This window comes from Dendropsophus ebraccatus, chromosome 12, assembly GCF_027789765.1.
Source record: "Dendropsophus ebraccatus isolate aDenEbr1 chromosome 12, aDenEbr1.pat, whole genome shotgun sequence".
NCBI lineage: Eukaryota > Metazoa > Chordata > Amphibia > Anura > Hylidae > Dendropsophus > Dendropsophus ebraccatus.
In genome coordinates, this window is record NC_091465.1 from 46,956,007 (window position 1) to 46,966,922 (window position 10,916).

The 10,916-nt window shown below is 43.8% G+C and overlaps 1 long non-coding RNA gene across 1 annotated transcript; it reads left to right on the forward strand.

Annotated features, from left to right (window-relative positions):
• Window positions 1–809: 809 nt before the first annotated feature.
• On the forward strand, window positions 810–4,613 carry LOC138769087 (uncharacterized). The gene is made up of 3 exons (XR_011359209.1): window positions 810–864; window positions 2,861–3,064; window positions 4,457–4,613. It is a non-coding gene; the product is annotated as an uncharacterized lncRNA (long non-coding RNA).
• The last annotated feature ends 6,303 nt before the right edge of the window (window positions 4,614–10,916 follow it).

Here is a 10,916-nt window from a genome sequence, read left to right on the forward strand (position 1 = left end):
TAAATTACTATATTTTACTTTACATATTAAGTCATGCTTTTGTATAAGTAAGAATTACTGTATATCTATTTTTCTACTATCCCAATATTATCTTGACAGTATACACCACTATCCACAACCTACATATTCATTTGATCATATATACTAATCATATACCTATTCCTAGAGAGCCTGCTTACTAATTTATTCCCCTGTTCATAAGATGGCCGACATAGAGGAGCATGCGACCATACCCCGCCCTCCAGTGTCCACCACTGAGCCTGTATAATGGTGGGTACTTAGGGGGGAAGGGGGGTGGGCCATGGTCACATGATCCTCCATGTCAGCCATCTTATGGACAGATTTACCACAGAGAGGAGCAGCCCAGCCTGGGGGAGGGGAGTCTGATTTTTAGCTCTATGGGGTACACAGGGAGCTGCTGTCAGTAAGGGCTGTGAGTACACTTACATATTAAGCATACATAATATGAATATGCATATTCATGTATGCACAATCAGGCCGATCGGAAAGCATGTTCTGTATACCTGGATGTGCCGCGTCACTAACGTGTAACGTGTACCTAATGAGCACATCTGCATATTTACTCTTTAAACTGCATGAAAATGGCAGGAGCTACAGGAAAAAGAGTAAAAGCCGTGTACACAGCAGGTACGCAGCTGCACGGGGATATCATATCGTTTGTATGAACCTGCTAATGGTTCCCCTTTAAATGCATTGTGTCCCTGAGAAGTTTTCATACACTCTTGCAACACATAACTCATTATTGGCTAACAGCCAGAGTAGATGTAGCGTGCCTCACATGACATGAACATTTCTTCCCACATGTGCTACTACCGGTGTCATAGAGCAGTGAAGTATCCTTCAGTAAGTATATGGGGACATTAAAGTATACTGCAGTTTGCCAAATCTGTAGAAGTCCTCCACAGCAGAGTCTAGTTTAGTTGTACCGGATGGCAACATAACTAGCAAGGTGCTTCCAAGTGTATTCATAGTCTTGTATTCAATCAAACAGAGCAACTGTTAGAGGGAACTTAGAAAATATTTACTATGCATTTCCAGTCTTGTAACCTTACACCCTATGCTATATAACCAGGGGCGGTCTTGGCATTTCTGGGGCCCCAAGCGAAGTTATGTCTGGGGCCCCCCCCATCGACACTTGTTCCAAAACAATAGACTGCTGTGTGTTTTCCCCACAGTAGTATATACCCCTTGTGCGCTACCGCCAGTAATATATACTCCTTGTGTGCTGCCCCCGTAGTATATACCCCTTGTGTCCTGCCCCCAGTAGTATATACCCCTTGTTTGCTTCCCCCAGTAGTATATAGACCCCTGTGTGTTCCCCCAGTTATATATAGCCCCCGTGTGCTCCACCAGAAGTATATAGACCCCCTGTGTGCTGCCCCCAGTTGTATATACCCCCGTGTGCTCCCCCACTAGTATATAGGCCCCCTGTGTGCTCCCTCAGGGGTATTTAGCCCCCCTATGTGCCCCTCCAGTATTATATAGACTCCTTGTGTGCTGCCCCAGTAGTATACAGACCCCTGTGTGCTCCCGCAGTTATATATAGACCACCTGTGTGCCTCATAAGTAGTATATAGACCCTCTGTATGTTCCCCCAGTAGTATATAGACCCCCTGTGTGCCCCACCAGTAGTATATAGACCCCTGTGTGCTCACCCAGTACTATATAGCCCCACTGTGTGCTCCCCCACTTTGATATAGACCTCCTGTGTGCTCCCCCACTTGGATATAGACCCCTGTGTGCTCCTCCAGTGGTATATAACCCCCCTGTGTGGTTCCCCCAGTAGTATATAGACCACCTGTGTGCCCCTCCAGTATTATATATACTCCTTGTGTGCTTCCCCAGTAGTATACAGACCCCTGGGTGCTCCCCCAGTTATATATAGACCACCTGTGTGCCTCACAAGTAGTATATAGACCCCCTGTATGTTCCCCCAGTAGTATATAGACCCCCTGTGTGCCCCACCAGCAGTATATAGACCCCTGTGTGCTCCCCCAGTAGTATATAGCCCCACTGTGTGCTCCCCCACTTTGATATAGACCTCCTGTGTGCTCTCCAAGTTGTATATAGACCCCATTCTGCTGCCCCAAGTAGTATATAGACCCCTTGTGTGCTGCCCCAGTAGTATATAGACCCCTCTGTGAAGCCTCAGTAGTCTATAGCCCCCCCTGTGTGTTCCCCCTGTTAAATAGCCCCCCTGTGTGCTCCCCCCATTTATATAGACCCCCGATGTGCGCTCCCCCAGTTAAACAGACCCCTGTGTGCTCCCCCTCCCATATAGTATATAACACAATAAAACAAACACTTATACTCACCTGAGCCCGGGCGTCTCCTCTTCTCTTCACTCTTGTGGCCGCAGGAAGGGTTTTCCCTGCGGTCACAAGAGGCTGCACTCCCCTTGTCCTGGCGCCGATGCTCCAGTGATGTCACTGGAGCGTCGGCACCACAAGGACAAAGCTGCCACTGCCAATGTCTCCCGCCCTGTCAGTGCTGCTGCATGTAACTATGAGCGCTCATTACGAGTGCTCATAGTTACAGTTCAGATGGCAGCAGCGAGCGGGGCAGCAGCCCTGTCCAGCGGTCTTGAGCACAAGAGCGGGGCGTGGGGCCCCCCCTGGATGTTGGGGGCCCCAAATGATCGCTTGGGGTGCTTGGTGCCAAAGACCGCCACTGTATATAACAAGTCATTGTCTGAACTATTCAGCAAAGTGTGCCTCATTCACACATCAGTGTTCCTTCAGGGACCTCAGAAAGCTGGATAAGTGATACCATCTGTTATGCATCTGATAAACATCTGATAAACTTTTTTTTCCCTCTTGTTTCACGCTTTTTTCCCCAGTGTGAAATATGATAGTTTTGTCGTGGAATGGTGATACTTCTTTCTGTTGAGAGGGTTGTACAATTGCTCTACTATAATGGCATTTAAAGATTTGTGAACAATATGCTCTGTTCATGGGATGAGAAGACCGATCACATGACTACTAAGTCCTTTCATAGAGGTGAAAGAGGAGATTTTCTCCAAACAACACTACCTTTGCTGAACGTAAGTACATTTGCATGCAACCCTACAAAACATACAGTAGATATGACAAGACTAAATATGTAGTGTTCTTGTGCATAGAATTATTGTAAATTATTGATAAAGTATATAGTATATGCTTCTAGCACAGTGAGCGGCAAATGCAATCACTGTTCACTGTGCCAGTATTAGCAAAAAAAATAAATGCATCCTAAAGTTTCCATAGTACCCTTTTAAGCTTGTAATAGACAGTCTTCGAATACAACAGATTTATCAATCAGCCTAAGGGCCCTATTCCACCGGACGATTATCGTTCAGATTATCGTTAAATCGCTCGAATCTAAACGATAATCATTCGTTTGAATAGCAGTTAACGACTAACGACCGAACGAGAAATCGTTGATCATTTAATAAGACCTGGACCTATTTTTATCGTTGCCCGTTTGCAAATCGTTCGCATTGAATAGGAAGTCGTTCGGACGTTCGCGGTAGTGACGAACGCAATAGCGACAACAAGACGACCGCAAGAACGATCATAAGTAACGATTATCTTTCCATGTAAACGGGCGAACGATTTCAGGTCTTTGGTAATAGCGGTCGTTTGGATCGTTTATCATTAACGATTGTGCGAACGATAATCATCCGGTGGAAAAGGGCCCTAAAGGTCCTGTTATACAGAAAGATTATCAGGTGAAAAATCATTATATTGTTCGAATTTAGGCGATAATATTTCTGTGTGTTTGTAGGCGATGATCAAATAACGAAAATGTGTTCATATGTCGTTGATCGCATCTTTTGAGCTGCCCATAAAATCATGGTTAATCAGTTGCTAATGGTTCAGTGTAAATACACATTGTACATTCATTCATATAATATAGAGTGTACAAACAGAAGTAACTAATGACTCACGGAATTATACTAACGTTCAGTGTATTACGGTGAACGATTCTAGGTTGTTCACAAAAGCTCTTGTTTGCGACCGTATATCGAAGAAGAAAAAATCGCTTTGTCTCATAGGCCCCTTTACACTTTATTAAATTGCATGCAGATTGAATTGCAGATTGTAGTTGTATCCCCGAAGAGGAGAGTAGCCATGGTGAGCAAAGTCTGCTTACTGCCTGAGCCACTGCTTCCCTCCCTCTCCTTCCCCATCCTCTCCAGACAGAGAAGCTGTATCAACTTACAACAAGCTGCATGAGGCTCTGCTTGTTGATTCTAGAGACCCCTATCCTGTGCCCCTCTCCACGTCCTTTACCTGACTACACCCAAGACAAGACTGCTGCATTCCTTCCCCTTCATATGCCCCTTAAGTGATCTACTTCTACACATTTAATAATGGATAGCGCAGTCTTTTATATTATGCATGTAAGAGCACTGAGGCTATGACCCCTACATGATGTTATAATATTTTTTTAGGATGACCGTCTTATTACAAGTTCTATGCAGTCGCTTCCTGGAGACGGGTCATTGATAACATTTAGATTGCTGCCTTTGGAGATGGGAGGGGTTTGTTTCCTCTCAGTATAAAATTTCAGGGGATTATACTCTCTTTTTCTTCAGTGCTGTTGGAAGGTAGGCTGAACTCCACGAATGCTTCTCTCTACTGACTCTGAGCTATGTCACTATATTACTATGTAGCAGCATCTGTCTATCTGCATTCTTCATGTACGTGAATGGCGGCACTTTGGTGCATTGCCAGCAGCTTCTGTTTTCTGCTTGAGCAGTTTGGAACTTTTACTTTACACCTAGAACTTTTTATCCTCTAGTTTGTGTTGTGATTGGAGCCGTAAAATATCATTTTGTCAGGGATCACCAGCATCTGCACCATGAACACACTCCTTAATTTTCTATTTCTTTTGGACTGCCCTTTAGGACTTAGCTGGGCTGGTATATATAGGTAGAGAGAGAGAGACCTACTCCATGGTACCTGTTTCCTAACCCCTGAAAGGGGTACTCCAGCGAAACTTTTTTTCCCTTTCAAATCAACTTGTGTCAGGAAGTTATACATATTTGTAATTTAAAAAAATCTCAAGTCATCCAGTACTTATCAGCTGCTGTATGTCCTGCTGGAAGTGGTGTATTCTTTCCAGTCTGATACAGTGCTCTCTGCTGCCACCTCTATCCATGACAGGAACTGTCCAGAGCAATAAGAAATCACTATAGAAAACCTCTACTGCTCTAGACGGTTCCTGTCGTGAACAGAGGTGGCAGCAGAGAGCACTATGTCAGACTGGAAAGAATACACCACTTCCTGCAGGACATACAACAGCTGATGAGTACTTGAAGGTTTGAGATTTTTAAATAAAAATAAATTTTAAGTTAATTTTCTGACACCAGTTCATTTGAAAAACTTTTTTTGCCGGAGTTGTCCTTTAAAGGGGTTTCACAATATCTTTTGGGTTATGGCACTCAGGCTATGGTTACACATAGTAAAATTAATCCATCATTTTACCTATATTTTACTGGGTGTGGACATAGCCACAAGGTATGCTTTTGACTCCAAAATGTGCTGAAGGTTGTTGTTTTTCTTTCCCAAGCAGTTTGTGGCATTTTTCCTCCCATAGTAGTGATGAGCGAATACTGTTCGATCGAATAAATATTCGATCAAATAGTGAGATATTCGAATATTCGATATTCGTACGAATATCCTGCGAATATTCGATAAATATTCGATAAGCGTTCAAATCCCCCAGCTTCCGGTTTTACCCTCCAAATGGTCAAATAGATGCTGTTCACTAATCGAATACTTGTTCCCATAGACTTTAATGGGATCGAATATTCGATCAAATATTCGAATATTCGCGGCATATTCGTGCGAATATCAAATATTTGAATATCTCACTATTCGCTCATCACTATCCCATAGAGTCCTCCATTAAAAATGCATAAAAATGCTGAACTGTTTTGCCTTTTTCAAGGCAAAAACAGCTACAAAAAGCATGTGTGAAGGTGGCCCTATGGGTTAAATTTTCTCACTATGAGGTTTACATAAAGTGCGTGTTACTTGTTGGCATAAAAGAACATGATCAGGTAAATGATTGCTGTTAAAGGGAATGTTGGATCAAATTATAAAGGCAAGTTTATTTACCCTAGAGGCTGCCTGGCAACAAAGTGCTTATGTCTATTTGGACATAAATCTGTCCCATGGATATAACATTTACACCCTTAAATATATAGCTGTACAGCAGGTTATGATGCTTAGAACATGCTAAAATGCTGCAGTTATTTGGCAAGTTTTCAATAAAAAAAAAAAAAAGAAGGAAAAATGAAATCAACACACATCATAAGTACATGATTGATGCTACATAAAATTTAAAAAGTTGCAATACGTGTTTATCACTTTTCATATTAATAGCAGCCCAAGGTATATGGTGGTATGGGCTAACAAAGAGGTTTATGAACATATCATTGATTGTTTGGGGCAGTGAAGAAGTAAAAACTTGTTACAGGTTGCCCATGGCAGTGTGTCAAAACCTTATAAACTAAAAAAAGAAACTGCTTACTGTATATAAATGTTTATCACCCCCTTGGGGATGCAACTACAATTTCATCTCCTCCTTGCTGTAGACAGTTTCATTCTCCCTTATGAATGTTTTTATTATTATTATTATTATTATTATTATTATTATTATTATTATTATTATAATACCATTTAATATATCTTATAATGCATACATTTTTTACCCCCTTAGTGACCAAGCCAATTTTTTTGGGCCTCCTGAATAACATGGACAATAAGTGGTCCTCTCAATTATAAGCATGAGCCCAGTAGTCCTGGTTATTCATGAGCAGAAAACTCTGCCCCCAGCTGCTGATTGGCAGTTATCTATCCATGCTGTGTATAGGCAGTCAGCTGTCAATCAGGAGCTGTAGGATGGGGGAAGGGGTAAGAATCTTATTCTCCTGCTTATTAGGAGAATGGCTGAACAAAATGTAATTGTAAGTAACACTCCAATCTGTTCAGCATTTCTGTCACTAGTTTATGCTGCCCTCGTTTAAAGGACAACTCTGGCGGGGGGCGGGGGGGGGGGGGCATGTTTCGTGGCCACATACACTATATTAAACCATTGCTTGCAGACATGTTAAACAGTCTGCTGTAAAACACCAACAAATACAACACCAACAAATCTTTTTGTCACTCTGTCACATCCTTACATTTACCCATGTTTATGTACAATTACCGCTTGAAACAAACTGTCGCTATCGCTACTGCCTTATGATCACAAAGAAGCATTGGTGCGCAGGTGAGCATGTGTCTCAAGCACTGCCCCAAAGGCTTAACGATTCATCTGTGCTTGCACACTAGGGTGACAGGTCGCCACTCACTTGCTCTTAACCCCTAGACGACCCTGTACGTAGGGTTACGTCATGGAAGTCTGTCCCCAGACGACCCATGACGTAACCCTACGTCCTGGGTGTTTCTCCCGCTATGAAGCGCGCTCCGGAGCGGAGCGTGCTTCATAGCAGGTGGGGGCCGGCTGCAAACAGCAGCCGGGACCTCACCGGTAATGACACGCTGCAGCGACCGCGGCGTTTAAGTGTAAGTGACAGGGGGAGTCCCCTGTCATTTACCGATCGGGACCCCCGCAGTGTGACTGCGGGGGTCCCGATCGTTGAAACGGACTGCCGGAGGTCTCTTACCTGCCTCCGTGCGGTCCGATCGGCGATCTGCTACACTGAGCCAGCACAGGCAGGCTCAATGAGCAGATCGCCGATAACACTGATCAATGCTATGTCTATGGCATAGCAATGGTCAGTGTAAAAATCAAACTAGTGTATGTACAAGTCCCCCAAAGGGACTTCAAATGTGTAAAAAAAAAAAGTTCAAAACACTAACACACTACCCCAAAACCCCTCCCCCAATAAAAGTCTAAATCACCCCCCTTTCCCATTGTATAAATAAATCATATAAAAATAAATAAATAGATAAACATATAATATACCGTAGCGTGCGTAATTGTCCGATCTATTAAAATATAACAAGCGTCATTGTGATCGGTAAACGGAGTAGACGAAAAGAGGGAAAAAAGTGCGTGGATTACCGATTTTATGTTACATTATATATTAAAAAAAATCAATAAAAAGTGATCAAAACGTCCGATCTTCACAAATATGGTATTAATAAAAACTAGAGATCATGGCGGAAAAAATGACACCCCATACAGCCCCGTAGGTGAAAAAATAAAACCGTTATAAGCGTCACAATAGGCCCATTTTATTAATATTTAATTGCCAAAAAAAAGGATTTCATAAAAAAAATTCATATATAACATTAGAGAATCTGTGTAACCTGCATATGGTTGTGTTCGGACTGACCTATAGAATAATGGTATCATGTCGCTTTTACCATATAGTGCATTACGTAGACACAGGAACCCCCCAAACGTTACCATATTGCATTCTTTTTTACGATTTCACCTATTTATATCTTCATAAATAATATATTTGGAATTCCGTCATACATGTTATGGTAAAATGAATGACGCCATTACAAAGTACAACTATTTCTGTAACAAACAAGCACTTACATGGCTTGTAGATAGAAAACTGAGTGCTAGAGCTCTTAGAAGGGGAGGAGGTAAAAACAAAAACACTAAGATCAAAATTTGCACGGTCCACTGGGTCATTTTGGGCCTGGTCCTCAAAGGGTTAATATCGGGCCGTGTAATAGGGCCCTAACACTCACCACCCATCTCCCTCCTTCCGCCTTCCATAGAAGAGACTTGCTTGTCTCTGAGCTTTTTTGATGCTCCGGTACTGCTGGTACATGGCTCTTCCCAGTATCCCTAAGGTGGTCGTTACTAGAGTAATAATGCAGGGGTTAATGTTAGCCATTTTACAGGCTAACACTAAGCCTCAGCTTAGTAATGGATGCCATCTATCAGACAGCTTACACTACTAGGCAGGAAAAAAATAAATAAATATATTTTTTTTTAAATTGAAAAACAAATCACACCCATACCCCTTGTTGGCCATTATGTAAAGGAAAAAAAAAAAAAATCCCACGGCTATCCTGCCTGCAGTGCACAAGTGCATAATCTAGCCGCCAAGGCTATTGTGTTTTTAAAGTGACTCTGTATCCACAATCTGACCCCTCCAAACCACTTGTACCGTCAGATAGCTGCTTTTAATCCAAGATTTGTCCTGCGGTCCATTCAGCAGGTGAAGCAGTTATTGTCCTAAAGATACAACTTTTAAATTTGCAGCCTGTGCCAAACGGGAGTATCTGTGCCCTAACTTTGCACCACCCCTACGTCCCTCCTCCCCACCCTCCTCATCATTAGGAATGCTCCAGGCAGATTGCCTCCTATTCCCCACCTGTGTCAACCTGGCACATGGTCTTGATCGTTAAGCACCTGTGCAATGTTCAACATGTTGAAAATGTTCCAGTGGCATTCCTAATGATGAAGAGGGTGGGGAGGAGGGACTGAGGGGTGGTGCAAAGTTAGGGCACAGATACTCCCGTTTGGCACGGGTCCGGCGTCCTGCTCTCCCGTCCGGCCAATCAGTGGCTGCGGCTGGGCAACACACTGATCAGCCGGACGGGAGAGCAGGACGCCGGACCCCGTGCAGCAAGGACAGGTAATGTATGCTTACAGCGGGGGAGCCGGCAGGGAGCAGAAGGGGTTAAGGGCGGCAGAATTACATACTCGCTGCGGTCGTTTAGACCGCAGCAAGTATGTAGTGTATGGGAACTGCCAGGACCTGCCGGGCTCGCAGCGAGAATCTCGCTGCGAGCCCGTTCGTGTGAATATACCCTTATATGTACTTTTACATTTATACTAGACGCACATCGAGATAGGCACATCGATTGCTTCCGGCTGCTGCAGCCTGTAGCAATCAAGTGCCGAGCCGGGATCAGATGGGGTAAGATGTGTGGATCGGAGGAGCAGTCCCGGAGGAGCGATCCTCTCCACTAGACATCAGGGAATGGGCTGCATTAAGTAATCGGATGCAGCTGTCAACTTTGACAGCTGCATCCGATTACTGTATTAGCGGACACGGCGATCGGACCGTGCCCGCTAATAGCCGCGGTCCCGGGCTACGAGCGGCACCTGGGACCGCGGCGGTACAGAGGGCGGCCGCCGCGCGCCCCCGCTCTGAGCACATGGAGGCGGCTCTGGATGTACGGGTACGTCTAGGGTCACCTAGGGGTTAAAGTGTAACTGTAATTTCAAGGTCATTTTTCTGAGAACAATAAATAACAATAGTACAAGCGGTTTTAAGAAACTGTGTGATAGGTTTTTTTTAGCAAAAGAGTTTTCTTCTGTACTGAAAAAGCTGTTTTCCTAGGTCCCCCTCACTCCAGAAGAGGCAGGATTTCTGTGTCCATTATGCTCTATGGAGAGGGGAGGGGCTGAGAGGAGTGGGTGAGCACGGAGGAGTCCTGCACAGCACAAAACCCTGCAATCTTTACTAAGCAAGTTCCTAGATAAGCACTGACCTTTCTGACTTCTGAATCAACCGTTTTAGGTGCCCAGACAGTCTGCAAACAGCTGACCTTCATGTCTCTTCTCCCTCGGCCCCTCCCCCCTTCATAGGAGATAATAGAGACAGAAGAACCTATCTTCTCTGGGTTCTCTGTAATGAAGATAGATTTGCCTGACAATACACAGATAAGAACTGTGTGTGTGTGTGTGTTTGGGGGGGGGGGGGTAGGAAATTGTTTTTGAGTACAGAAGAGGCTTTTAAACCTAATAAAACCTATTATAGAGTTTCTTAAAATCGCCTTTTCTACTGAAAAAAAAATAAAAAATTGGCAGTTACACTTTAATTCTTGTTTTGACCAATGACAGGTGCTGACTTACTACTCTCACACTTTCTACTGGTCTCACACACTTTCTACTGGTCTTGTTAGCACTTTAGTCAGGAGTTC